This window comes from Bubalus bubalis, chromosome 2 (genome assembly GCF_019923935.1).
Source record: "Bubalus bubalis isolate 160015118507 breed Murrah chromosome 2, NDDB_SH_1, whole genome shotgun sequence".
In the NCBI taxonomy this organism is placed as follows: domain Eukaryota; kingdom Metazoa; phylum Chordata; class Mammalia; order Artiodactyla; family Bovidae; genus Bubalus; species Bubalus bubalis.
The window spans coordinates 136,470,082-136,484,759 of NC_059158.1; the positions used below are offsets into that span (position 1 = coordinate 136,470,082).

General features: G+C 38.3%; 1 protein-coding gene across 6 annotated transcripts in view; it reads left to right on the forward strand.

Annotated features, from left to right (window-relative positions):
- Nucleotides 1–14,678, forward strand: part of SLC39A10 (solute carrier family 39 member 10) — a 159,311-nt gene that overhangs the window by 98,627 nt on the left and 46,006 nt on the right. For 4 of the 6 annotated variants that reach the window (XM_045164340.1, XM_045164341.1, XM_006078128.4 and 1 more), the window contains one exon: nucleotides 4,265–4,373. The exons of 1 other annotated variant lie outside the window; for it this stretch is intronic. The gene's annotated coding sequence lies outside the window, so the exon portion shown is untranslated. Of the gene's footprint in view, nucleotides 1–3,685; nucleotides 3,802–4,264; nucleotides 4,374–14,678 lie in introns of all 6 variants that reach the window. One more of the 6 variants, XM_025277857.3, reaches the window with a different exon arrangement.

A 14,678-nucleotide genomic window follows, 5' to 3' on the forward strand; every position in this document is an offset into this window, starting at 1 on the left:
GAACTAGACGGTGACAATGAACTAGAGATGAAGGTTTCTGACTCCTGATTCTATTCTATGTACATTACATTGGGTGGTTATATCAGAAATGGAATTTAAAATGGATCCAACTTCAGTTCAGTTCAGTCGCTCAGTGGTGTTCGACTCTTTGTGACCTCATGGACTGTAGCACGCCAGGCCTCCCTGTCCATCCCCAACTCCTGGAGTTTACCAAGTAAACTTGGATCCAGGAAGATCCAAGTTATATTACTATTAATAACTTGCACTTAAATAACATTTAAACATTTACAATAAAATGGAAAAACATTTAAAACTTTTATCATTACAAAAAAAGGATACACATTATTTTACTTGGTCTTCATAATTACTGTGAAATAGAACAGGAATTAAAACCCCCACTTTATAGCTGGTGTAATAAAGAGGCTAAGTAATTTGCCTAGCATCTTATAACTGCTTCTGCTGCTAAGTTGCTTCAGTCATGTCCGACTCTGTGCGACCCCATAGACGGCAGCCCACCAGGCTCCGCCATCCCTGGGATTCTCCAGGCAAGAACACCGGAGTGGGTTGCCATTTCCTTCTCCAATGCATGAAAGTGAAAAGTGAAAGTGAAGTTGCTCAGTCGTGTCCTACTCTTTGCGACCGCATGGACTACAGCCTACCAGGCTCCTCCGTCCATGGGATTTTCCAGGCAAGAGTACTGGAGTGGGGTGCCGTTGCCTTCTCCAATCTTATAGCTAGTAAGTGGCAAGACCAGGTTTCTGAGATCTTTGCCTCTAGTCTCATTGCTTCTTATGCATTTTGTGTGTACTGCTATTGAATCGTAGAGGGAAACTAAATTGATGTCTGACTACATGGATAAATTTTGCTAAAGTAATTTAGTAATATATCAGTTGTATTATATTTATGTGATTCAAGATATAAATAAATTTCTGCCATAATAGTGAAACCTATCCCAAAAAATGAAGTCTTCTTTGAAATTAGGGTGCCATGTATATTATTGAATAGATTTTCATGTTAAGTTTACTTAATACATGATATATTTCTATAATCCAGGTTGAGGGTTTTAGTGATTTCTCTCTTGGTTTCCACCATATTGACCTTTAAAATATCAATCTGGAACATTGAAATAGCTAGTTTTACAACATTGCTAAGTGACTTATAATATTTTTTCTCTGATTGTTAGTTTGTATATATATGTATTTGTATGTGTGAGAGTCAAGAACCTGAGACAGACATTAACTTCTGGTTCTTTCATTTGGCCTACATTTTCCTTTAAAAAAAAAAAATCCCCTTGAGTAGAAGTTGTTTGCTTTGTTCTTAAACAAATGAATAAATTATACACAGGATATACTTATTTGGCCTCTCTAGTAACAGGAACCACATATTGGGAATTATTTTTCTTACATCAGTCAATCATTTTGTTAAGTAATATAGTGATATTAGGGCTTCCTCCGTGTCTCAGTGGTAAAGAATCCTCCTGCAAAGGAGATGTGGATTCAATCCCTGGGTCAGGAAGATCCGCTGGAGGAGGAAATGGCAACCCACTCTAGTATTCTTGCCTGGAGAATCCCATGGACAGAGGAGCCTGGCAGGCTACAGTCCACGGGGTTGCAGGGTCAGACACTTAGCACGCATACTCATAGTGATATAAACTTTTTTTTAAACTAACTGTAAATATTAGAGACCATTTCTTTTCCCTTTAAAATGTTTTGGTAGTATATTTTAGATGGATTGCATTAGTAGTTATCCGACAGTGTTCTGGTTTTTAAGATACACAAATACGCTGGTGTAGCAGAAAGAGCCCCTGACTTTCAAGTCGGGACTGCCATAAACTTGAAATATCACTTTAATCATATGTATACCTCTGGGTCTTGGATATCCATGTATTAAAAAAAAAAAGTGTTTAGTTGATTATACTTCAGAATCTTTTCATCTTAAACTTTCTACAACCCTATTTTCATTTGTATGAAATAAAGATCATTATCTTTCTTGAGGCAAAATACCTATAGACAGATTAGTGTACTTTAGATATGTTCTTGATGAAAGTGTTTTACTTACTTGAAAATTGAAAATTTTTTTTGCCATTTTATGTAGGAAAACTACAATTGAAAGCCTGTAATTAAAAATTTTTGTAAATCTTTATGGAAGAACTTACTATGGAGATTATCAATCCTGATTACTTCCTTTTAAAGTTCTAGTTAACCTTTTCCTTAGGTATAATCATATATTTTGTTAAGCAAGATTCTTGGTTACAAATGATTTTTTTTCTCTGGTTAAAAAATGGATTTTCTGTTATGGTATTTTTAGGAATGCATGCAAAAACTGGTAAAATTAGAATAAGATCTCTAATTTAGTTAACAGTATTATATCAATGTCAGTTTCCTGATTTTGAAAGTGTACTGTGCTTATGTAAAATGTTTTCATTGGGGAAAATTGGGTAAAGAGTACATGGGTAAACTGAACTATTTTCACAAGTTCAAGTTCTTGTGAGCCTTAAATTATTTTAGAAAATGTAAATTTATCTTTGGGTATGGTTAAGTATGGGTGTGTTTCTAGAAACTGCACATTACTGATTTTACTAATTGAAAGTTGAAATATGTATTCTTAATGGATTAAAAGTTGTGTTTTGTCTGAAATACAGAACACCTCTAGAAAAGCACCCAGATGTTAAGTGTGAAAGTGAAGTGAAAGTGAAAGTCACTCAGTCGTGACTGACTCTGGGACCCCATGGACTATACAGTCCATGGAATTCTCCAGGCCAGAATACCCCACTCTCCAGGAGTGGGTAGCTGTTAAGTGTAAACCTTGACAAGTTTATGAAGTGAACACATCTGGGTAACCAGCACCCATGGGTAAAGATAGAACACAAACTGCAGCACAGAACTCCTGGCTGGTTCCTCTCATCACTTTCCACACCAAAAAATAACCACTAGCCTCACTGAATATTTAGGTCTGATGTTAGTGTTAAAATATTAGTGAATTTTATAAAAAATGTGGGTTTCATTTTTTCTTTGTATCAAATGTAATGTATTTACATCAGAAATAGTGTACACAGCACAATGACTAAAGTACTTAACTATGAATTAAACTGACCCTTCATGTAGAAATGACACAATGAGAGAATACTTAAACCTTTCGCTGTGATAGTAAATTGGAAATCAGTAACAAAAGATGAAATTAAATGTGTGGTGGCAACTACGAGTTATTTTCCAGAAACCATTCTTTTCTTGTGCAGTAGGATTATGCATAGCTGTCTGTAGTACCCAGAAGTCTTGAGTGAATAACTTAATGTATATTTGCTGAATTGAAAACCAAATCAGTTATAAAACTAATACTCTTAATTCCCAAAACTTTAAAAACTGTGAAACGTAAGTGACAGCAGAAGATTTTGTCTAGGGCAAAACTGAGTCCTGTAAAGGCCAGTATTTAGGATTGAGTGGTAAATGGACTTGGGCAACATTTCCACCGTTCCTGCCTCTACCACGAAAATCTTCTTTTTGCTATGGATAGAAAAGGATCCTTAAGAAAAGGATTCCATAGAATGCTTGGGAAACTGTAAGTTGTAGGTGAGACTGTATTTTCCAGTCTCCTTATTTATTTGATTGATTGAGCCGATGTGGCTGTGTTCTTGCCAATGAACTCTGAGAAGTGATGAAAGCAATATCTACTTTATTTGCTGCTTCAGAAATTTCCGAACCTGGATTTCCATTGTTTTACCACTGACAAGAATAGCCCTCATGTAAGATGGATGTGTCTCTGACTGACTGGGACTCACAAACCTGGAGCAGTCATCTTGGACGGGTATTAAGAGAAATAAACTTGCTTGTTTCTTAAGCCACTACCCTTTGAGAAAGGCTTCTTTGCAATAGCTGCTTAGTCTGTGCTGACAAATGCATACTTCATCCAAGTGATTCTTAGGCACATATCTGCTATAGCTGTTCTAAAGTTGCAAAGTTAATGTATGATTTACTTTTAAGAATACTTAGCACAGATTTAAATATTACCTGTATAATGTCATTCATGTATTTATTTGCCTTCCTGTGATGCTTTCTTGAATGTAAATGATTATGATTAGGGGACTCAAGATATCAGAATCTTTTCAGTAAACAAATTGAATACATTTAAAAAGTGTTTAAAAATGACAATTTAAAGCTCATATAGATCACTGACATTTTTTGTGTTGCATGGAGTCATTCATTTGCTGTTGCCTGATCAATATGTATGTATGTTTTATTTTCACCACTGGTACTTATTCATTTGACAGTGGGATAATATGCACTGAAGAAACAGCAAGACAGTTACATGTCAGATGAACAGAGCAACATTCATTCTGAATATCGCCTTTCACTAGCATCTTCTAGTGGAAAACCAAGGTAATTGTAGGGTGTGTAATGTCCTCTTTCTGCTATTAATAGCAATTGTCTTAATTATCTATGCTCTTTCATTTTCATTATTCTATAAAATTGATATGTTTTAAATGGTGACTTTATCCTTGAGACTATTATATAAGAAACTGAAGTGTTTGGATTAAAAACCAAAATCTCCAACTTAATGTAGCTTTGGGATTAAATATATTTTATAGACTATTTTTCAAAATTCTTAACTCCCATAAGCCACATATGATAATTAAACCTAATTTATTCAGGTAATACTCAATTTAATTGAGTATCATTTGACATAAATGGGAGTGTTTGATAATTTACTTGTATAGGTAGTGTCTCAAACTTTAGCTAGCAACAGACTCAACTAGGAAGACTGGTTGACACTGCTGAGCCTAATCTGAGTTCCAGATTTAGTAGGTCTGGGTGGGGTGAAAGAATTTACATTTCTAAGAAATTCTCAGGTAATCATGATATGGCTTCTGCTGCTCCTCCAATATATGTTGATTAATCACTGATGGTGGTTAGGTATCAAACTTTAAAAAAGTACATACCATACAGGTGACCTCTGACTTAGGGTATTTTAAATTTACAGTGGTGAAAAAGAAGTATGCATTCAATATTTGAATTTCAGATTTTTGTCTTTGCCCAAGATTATTTGCCCAGATTATTATGAAACAGGCTTTGTGTTAGATGATTTCCCCCAACTGTAGGCTAATTAATGGTAAGTGGTCTGAACACATTTAACGTAGGTTGGGCTAGCTATGATGTTCAATAGATAATGTATATTAAATGTATTTTCAACTTAGGATATTTCTCAAGTTAGGATGGATTGAGGCAGCAGTGTAAGGTAGTTTCTGTTTCTTTACATCAGATTTTTGATTAACATCTGGTATTTTCAGGTATTAATTTTTGCCTCTTAATGTCTTATGTTCTTCTTTATATCATATACAAAATCATTGTTACTGATTCTCTTTCTGGACTCTGTTCTTTGGTCTATCTGTGTTATTTTAGTTATTGTAACTTTCTAAAAAGAAGTCTTTGTCATCTTCTTAATTTTCTGAACTTTGTTGATTGCCCTTCGGTTTTGCTCTTCCATGAATTTTTGGATGAGCTTATGCAGTCTCACGAAAAGTTGACAGCTGCAGGATTTTGATTGACATTGAATTAGACTATATATCTTAAGGTGTTTATTCCATTCATGTAAGTGGTCTTTGTACAGTTTTTGCAATTCTTCTTTACTGTCCTTCAACAGTATCTTATACACTTCTCCTTTTAATGGTCTTACTCTGTTTCTGTCTAGGAACCTAGTAATTTTTGTTTATCATTGTGTTTTCTAATTGGTTTTCACTGGATAAAATATGATATTTAAAAACTTTTTATTGAAATACTATATGTATACAGAAAAATAAACAGTATGATAAGTACAGTGAATTATCACAAAGTAAACATTACCATACCCACTCCAGTGTTCTTGCCTGGAGAATCCCAGGGATGGTGGAGCCTGGTGGGCTGCCATCTATGGGGTCACACAAAGTCGGACACGACTAAAGTGACTTAGCAGCAGCAGCAAACATTACCATTACTGAAGAAAGAGAACATTATTACAATTCCCAATCCCAATTATTACCCCCTACCTTCCCTTCAGAAAATAACTATTAAGGCATCTTGGTTTAGTTTTGCCCATTTTAAATTATAAATAGACTTGTATTTATTTAAAAGTCAGTGTTTTATTTAGTGTTTGTTATCTTTTTTTGTTGTTGTTCAGTCACTAAGTTGTTTCCAACTCTGCAACCCCATGGACTGTGACACACCATGCCATCCTGTCTTTCACTATCTCCTGGAGTTTGCTCAAACTCATGTTCATTGAGTTGATGATGCCATCTAACCATCTCATTCTCTCTTGTCCCCTTCTCCTCCTGCCCCCAATCTTTTCCAGCATCAGGGTCCTTTCCAGTGAGTTGGCTCTTTGCATCAGGTGGCCAAAGTATTGGGGCTTCAGCAACAGTCCTTTTAATGAATATTCACAGTTGAATTCCTTTAGGATTGACTGGTTTGATCTCCTTGCAGTCTTTAGGGACTCTCAGGAGTCTTCTGCAGCACCACAGTGCTAAAGTATCAATTCTTCGGTGCTTAGCCATCTCTATGGTCCATCTCTCACATCTGTTCATGACTACTGGAAAAACCATAACTTTGACTATATGGACCTTTGTCAGCAAAGTGATGTTCAGGCTAGTCACATTTTAAGTGCTCAGTAACCACATGTGGCTACTGGCTACTGTGCTGGAAAGTATAGATCTAAAAGGTTTATTTGGGAGACTTAGCTTCAAGACCTTCAAGACAGGATATAATATGCATTATAAAGGAAAGATTGATAAAATATACAGTTACCTTTTGCTTAGTCTCAATTTGTGAGATTCATTTATGTTAATGTGTGAAGCTTTAATTTTATTTTCATTCCTGTGTAGTATTCCATTGTAAAATTGTTCTGTTTTATTCATTTATGTGTTTATTAACATTCTACTGTTGATGGACATTTGGCCTTTTGCTTGTTTTGAGCTATGATGAATAATGATTGTGTGAATTTTTATGTTCCTTCATTTCTTTTGGTGTTCCTGTACCTGCATTTCTGCATACATCCAAGAGAAGTATTGCCATGTGAAAGGATATGCTTATGTTCATCTTCTGGTAGATCCTGCCAAACAGCTTTTCAAAGGTTACCAATCTACAGTCCCACCAGTAGTGTATGCAAGTTCTAGTTGACTCCATATTCTTGCCTACATCTTTTATGTTTTATTCATTCTGGTGGGTATGTAGTAGTATCTACTTGTGATTTTAATTTATAATTCTCTATTAAGGTTGAGAATCTTTTCATATGCTTCTTAGTAATTTGGCTAACCTCTTATAAAATACCTGTTCAATACCTATTTTTCCGTTGAGTTGTCTCATAATTTTCATATTGACTTGTAGCAATTCCTTATATATTCTTGACTATTAACGTTGCCGTACTCTTCTGCCAATCTGTTGTTGCCTTTGTTTATTCTCTTGATGAATATTAATTTCTTTATTTTAATGTAGTATATTTTATCAGTCTTTCCTTTATAATGCATGTTATGTCCTGTCTTGAAAGTCATGAAATTAGTTTCCCAAATAAATCTTCTAGGTCTATATTTTCCAGTACAGTAATTAGTAGCCACATGTGGCCACTGAGCATTTGAAATGTGACTAGTCTGAATTAAGATGTCTTTGGACACAAATCAAGCCTAAGTAAATTTAAGAAAATTGAAATCATACCAAGCATCTTTTCTGGCAGCTACACTAAGAGACTATATATCAATTACAGGGGAATAAACTCTAAAAAAAATACAAACATGAAAATTTAACAATATGTTTCTAAATAATGAACACATTACTGAAGAAATAAAAAGGGAAATCAAAAAATTCCTAGAAACAAATGACAATGAAAACATGACCCAAAATCTATGCACTGTCACAAAAGCACTTCTAAGAGGTAAGTTGATAGCAATGCAATCCTACCTCCAGAAACAGCAAAAACATTGAATAGAGAACCTAACTTTATCCCTGCTGCAGCTAAGTTGCTTCAGTTGTGTCCAACTCTGTGCGACCCCATAGATGGCAGCCCACCCAGCTCCCCCGTCCCTGGGATTCTCCAGGCAAGAACACAGGATTGGGTTGCCATTTCCTTCTCCAATGCATAAAAGTGAAAAGTGAAAGAGAAGTCGCTCAGTCATTTCTGATTCTTGGTGACCCAATGGACTGCAGCCTACCAGGCTCCTCCATCCATGGGATTTTCCAGGTAAGAGTACTAGAGTGGGTTGCCATTGCCTTCTCCACTTTATACCTAGAACAACCTAAAAAAGAACAGAAAAACTCCAAAGTTAGTAGAAAGAAATCATAAAGATCAGGGCCAAAATAAATGAAAAAGAAATTAAGGAAACAGTAATAAAAATTAATAAAACTAAAAGCTGGTTCTTTGAGAAGATAAAATTGAAAAACCATTAGCCAGACTCATCAAGCAAAAGGGGGAGAAGGATCACATCAACAAAATTAGAAATGAAAAAGGAGAGAGATTACAGCGGACAACACAGAAATACAAAGGATCATAAGAGACCATTATGAGCAACTATATGCCAATAAATGGACAAATTGGAAGAAATAGACAGATCCTCAGAAAAGTTCATCCTTCCAAGACTGAACCAAGGAGAAAGAAATTAAGAACAACCGAATCACAAGAACTGAAATCTAAACTGTGATCAAAAATCTCCCCCAAAACAAAAGCTCAGGGTCAGACTGCTTCACAGGTGAATGCTGTCACACATGTAGAGAAGACCTAATGCCTATACTTCTGAATATTTCAGAAAATCAAAGAAGAAGGAACATTTCAAAACTCATTCTATGGGGCCACCATCACTCTGATACCAAAAACAGATAAAGCTATCACAAAAAAAGAAAATTGCAGGCCAGTATCACTGGTGAACATAGATGCAAAAATCCTCAACAAAATTCTAGCAAACAGAATTCAGCAACCCATTAAAAAGATCATATACCATGATCAAGTTGGGTCATACCAGGGATGCAAAGATTCTTCAATATATGCAAATCAATCAATGTGATACACCATACTAACAAATTGAAAGATAAAAACCATATGATAATAGATGTCAAAAGCCTTTGACCAAATTCAGCACCCATTTATTAAAAAAAAAAAAAAAAAAAAAAAACAACTTCAAAAAATGGGCATAGAAGGAACCTAACTCAAAATAGTAAAGGCCATATATGATAAAACCCACAGCAAACATTATTCTCAATGGTGAAAAACTGAAAGCATTCCCTCTAAGATCAGGAACAAGACAAGAGTGCCCACTCTTGCCAGTATTATTCAGTATATATTTGGAAGTCCTAGCTATGGCAGAGTAGAAAAAGAAAAGGAGTCCAGATTGGAAAAGAAGTAAAATTCTCACTGCAGATGACATGATACTATACAAAGAAAACCCTAAAGATAGTATATCCGAAAATTAACTAGAGCTAATCAGTGAATTTAGTAAAATCACAGGATACAAAATCAATACACAGAAATCACTTGGATTCCTATACACTAACAATGAAAAAATCAGAGATTAACAAATCAATCCCATTTACCATTGCAATAAAAAGAATAAAACATGTAGGAATAAACCTACCTAAGGAAACAAAAAAGCTGTATATAGAAAACTATGACACCGATGCTGGAAATCAAAGATGATATAAACAGATGGAGAGATATTCCATGTTCCTGGGTTGGAAGAATCAATATTGTGAAAATGACTGTACTGCTAAATGCAATCTACAGATTCAGTACAATCCCTGTCAAATTACCAATGGCATTTTTCACAGAACTAGAACAAAAAATTTCACAATTTGAATGGAAATACAAAAGACCCCGAATGGCCAAGGCAATCTTGAGAAAGAAGAATGGAGCTGGAAGAATCAACTGTCCTGACTTCAGACTATACTATAAAGCTACAGTCATCAAGACAGTATGGTACTGGCATAAAAACAGAACTATAGACCAATGGTCTGAGCTACCCCATGTCCGAGGTCGGGCAGAAGCCGGGAGGACCCCATGCCCGAGGGGCAGCGGCCGAGAGGAGCTACCCAACGTCCGAGGTCAAGGGCGGCGGCCGGGAGGAGCTATGCCACGTCTGAGGTCAGGGGGGGTGGCCAAGAGTGCCAGGCTGCAGAGCACAGGAGCAGCCGAGAGGAGCTACCCCTGCCCGAGGACAGGGGCGGCAGCTGGGAGGAGTTGCCCCATGCCTGAGGACAGGGGCGGCGGCTGGGAGGAGCAACCCCACATCCAAGGAGCAGTGGCTGCGCAGGCACAGGAGGGCCTAGAGGAGCTATTCCACATTCAAGGTCGAGAGGGGCGGTGGTGAGGAGATACCCCTTGTCCAAGGTAAGGAGCAGCGGCTGCGCTTTGCTGGAACAGCCTTGAAGAGATACCCCACGCCCAAGGTAAGAGAAACCCAAGTAAGACAGTAGGTGTTGCAAGAGGGCATCAGAGGGCAGACTCACTGAAACCATACACACAGAAAACTAGTCAATCTAATCACACTAGGACCACAGCCTTGTCTAACTCAATGAAACTAAGCCATGCCCTATGGGGCCACCCAAGACAGGTGGACATGGGGGAGAGGTCTGACACATTGTGGTCCACTGGAGAAGGGAATGGTAAACCATTTCACTATTCTTGCGTTGAGAACCCCATGAACAGTATGAAAAGGCAAAATAATAGGGTACTGAAAGAGGAACTCCCCAGGTCAGTAGGTGCTCAATATGCTACTGGAGATCAGTGGAGAAATAACTCCAGAAAGAATGAAGGGATGGAGCCAAAGCAAAAACAATACCCAGTTGTGGATGTGACTGGTGATAAAGCAAGGTCCAATGCTGTAAAGAGCAATATTGCATAGGAACCTGGAATGTCAGGTCCATGAATCAAGGCAAATTGGAAGTGGTCAAACAGGAGATGACAAGAGTGAACATCGACATTCTAGGAATCAGCGAACTAAAATGGACTGGAATGGGTGAATTTAACTCAGATGACCATTATATCTACTACTGTGGGCAGGAATCCCTTAGAAGAAATGGAGTAGCCATCATGGTCAACAAAAGAGTCTGAACTGCAGTACTTGGATGCAATCTCAAAAACGACAGAATGATCTCTGTCCATTTCCAAGGCAAACCATTCAGTATCACAGCAATCCAAGTCTATGCCCCAACCAGTAACGCTGAAGAAGCTGAAGCTGAACGGTTCTATGAAGACCTACAAGAACTTTTAAAACTAACACTCAAAAAAAGATGTCCTTTTCATTATAGGGGACTGGAATGCAAAAGTAAGAAGTCAAGAAACACCTGGAGTAACAGGCAAATTTGGGCTTGGAATACGGAATGAAGCAGGGCAAAGACTAATAGAGTTTTGCCAAGAAAATGCACTGGTCATAGCAAACACCCTCTTCTAACAACACAGACTCTACACATGAACATCACCAGATGGTCAACACCGAGATCAGATTGATTATATTCTTTGCAGCCAAAGATGGAGAAGCTCTATGCAGTCAACAAGAACAAGATCCAGAGCTGACTGTGGCTCAGATCATGAACTCCTTATTGCCAAAATCAGACTTAAATTTAAGAAAGTGGGGAAAACCACTAGACCATTCAGGTATGACCTAATCAAATCCCTTATGATTATACAGTGGAAGTGCGAAATAGATTTAAGGGACTAGAACTGATAGAGTGCCTGATGAACTATGGACGGAGGTTCATGACATTGTACAGGAGCAGGGATCAAGACCATCCCCATGGAAAAGAAATGCAAAAAAGCAAAATGGCTGTCTGGGGAGGCCTTACAAATAGCTGTGAAAAGAAGAGAAGCGAAAAGCAAAGGAGAAAAGGAAAGATATAAACATCTGAATGCAGAGTTCCAAAGAATAGCAAGAAGAGATAAGAAAGCCTTCCTCAGCAATCAATGCAAAGGAATAGAGGAAAACAACAGAATGGGGAAGACTAGAGATCTCTTCAAGAAAATTAGAGATACCAAGGGACCATTTAATGCAAAGGTGGGCTCAATAAAGGACAGAAATGGTATGGACCTAAAAGAAGCAGAAGATATTAAGATGAGGTGGCAAGAATACGCAGAACTGTACAAAAAAGATCTTCAGGACCAAAATAATCATGATGCTATGATCATTCACCTAGAGCCAGACATCCTGGAATGTGAAGTCAAGTGGGCCTTAGAAAGCATCACTACGAACAAAGCTAGTGGAGGTGATGGAATTCCAGTTGAGCTTTCTCCAATCCTGAAAGATGATGCTGTGAGAGTGCTGCACTCAATATGCCAGCAAATTTGGAAAACTCAGCAGTGGCCAGAGGACTGGAAAAGGTCAGTTTTCATTCCAATCCCAAAGAAAGGCAATGCCAAAGAATGCTCAAACTACCGCACAATTGCACTCATCTCACATGCTAGTAAAGTAATGCTCAAAGTTCTCCAAGCCAGGCTTCAGCAATACATGAACCGTGAACTTCCTGATGTTCAAGCTGGTTTTAGAAAAGGCAGAGGAACGAGAGATCAAATGGCCAACATCCGCTGGATCATGGAAAAAGCAAGAGAGTTCCAGAAAAACATCTTATTTCTGCTTTATTGACTATGCCAAAGCCTTTGACTGTGTGGATCACAATAAACCTGGAAAATTCTGAAAGAGGTGGAAATACCAGACCACCTGACCTGCCTCTTGAGAAACCTATATGCAGGTCAGGTAGCAACAGTTAGAACTGGACATGGAACAACAGACTGGTTCCAAATAGGAAAAGGAGTATGTCAAGGCTGTATATTGTCACCCTGCTTATTTAACTTATATGCAGAGTACATCATGAGAAACGCTGGGGTGGAGGAAGCACAAGCTGGAATCAAGATTGCCGGGAGAAATATCAATAACCTCAGATATGCAGATAACACCACCGTTATGGCAGAAAGTGAAGAAGAACTAAAGAGCCTCTTGATGAAAGTGAAAGAGGAGAGTGAAAAAGTTGGCTTAAAGCTCAGCATTGAGAAAACGAAGATCATGGCATCTGGGCCCATCACTTCATGGGAAATAGATGAGGAAACAGTGAAAACTGTAGTTTTCTGGGCTCCAAAATCACTGCAGATAGTGATTGCAGCCATGAAAATAAAAGACGTTTACTCCTTGGAAGAAAAGTTATGACCAACCTAGATAGCATATTGAAAAGCAGACACATTACTTTGCCAACAAAGGTACGTCTAGTCAAGGCTATGGTTTTTCCAGTGATCATGTAGGGATGTGAGAGTTGGACTGTGAAGAAGGCTCGGCGCCGAAGAATTGATGCTTTTGAACTGTGGTGTTGGAGAAGACTCTTGAGAGTCCCTTGGACTGCAAGGAGATCCAACCAGTCCATTCTGAAGGAGATCAGCCCTGGGATTTCTTTGAAAGGAATGATGCTAAAGTTGAAACTCCAGTACTTTGGCCACCTCATGTGAAGAGTTGACTCATTGGAAAAGGCTTTGATTCTGGGAGGGATTGGGGGCAGGAGGAAAAGGGGACGACAGAGGATGAGATGGCTGGATGGCATCACTGACTCGATGGATGTGAGTCTGAGTGAACTCCGGGAATTGGTGATGGACAGGGAGGCCTGGTGTGCTGTGATTCATGGGGTCGCAAAGAGTCGGACACGACTGAGCGACTGAACTGACTGAGTGAAGACGCAGACATAGAGCACAGACTTGTAGACACCATGCTGGGAAGAAGAGGGTGGGACAAATTGAGAGAGTACCGTGGAAACCTGTACCCTACCGTATGGCAATTTGCTGTATGACACAGGGAACTCAGACCGGGGATTTGCTGTATGACACAGGGAACTCAGACTGGGGCTGTGTGACAACCTAGAGCAATGGGAAGTGGGAGGGAGGTTCAAGAGGGAGGGGACATATGTATACTTATGGCTTAGGCATGTTGTTGTATGGCCAAAACTAACACAATATTGTAAAACAATTATCCTTAATTAAAAATAGATACATTTTTTTTAAAGTTCTGTAAGTATAAGATCTCCCACACTGTAGGCAGACGCCTTACCATCTGAGCCACCAGGGAAGTCCAAGTATAAGATGAACTCCCCAGGTCAGTAGGTGCCCGATATGCTACTGGAGAAGAGTGGAAAACTAACTCCAGAAAGAATGAAGAGACAGAGCCAAAGCAAAAACAATGCCCTGTTGTGGATGTGACTAGTGATGGAGGTAAAGTCCAATGAGGTAAAGGACATTATTGCATTGGAACCTGGAATGTTAGGTCCATGTATCAAGGTAAATTGGAAGTGGTCAAACAGAAGATGGCAAGGGTGAATATCAACATTTTAGGAATCTGAACTAAAATGGACTGGAATGGGTGAATTTAACTCAGATAACTGTTATATCTACTATTGTGGGCAAGAATCTCTTAGGAGAAATGGAATTGTCATAGTCAACAAAAGAATCCAAAATGCAGTTCCTGAGTGCAGTTTCAAAACCAACAGAGGATCTCTGTTTGTTTCCAAGATGAACCATTCATTATCACAGTAATCCAAGTCTATGCCCCGACCAGTAATGCTAAAGAAGCTGAAATTAAACAGTCCTATGAAGACCTACAAGCCCTTCTAGAACTAACACACAAAAAAGATGTCCTTTTCATTATAGGGGACTGGAATGCAAAAGTAGAAAGTCAAAAGATGGCTGGAGTAACAGGCAAATTTGGC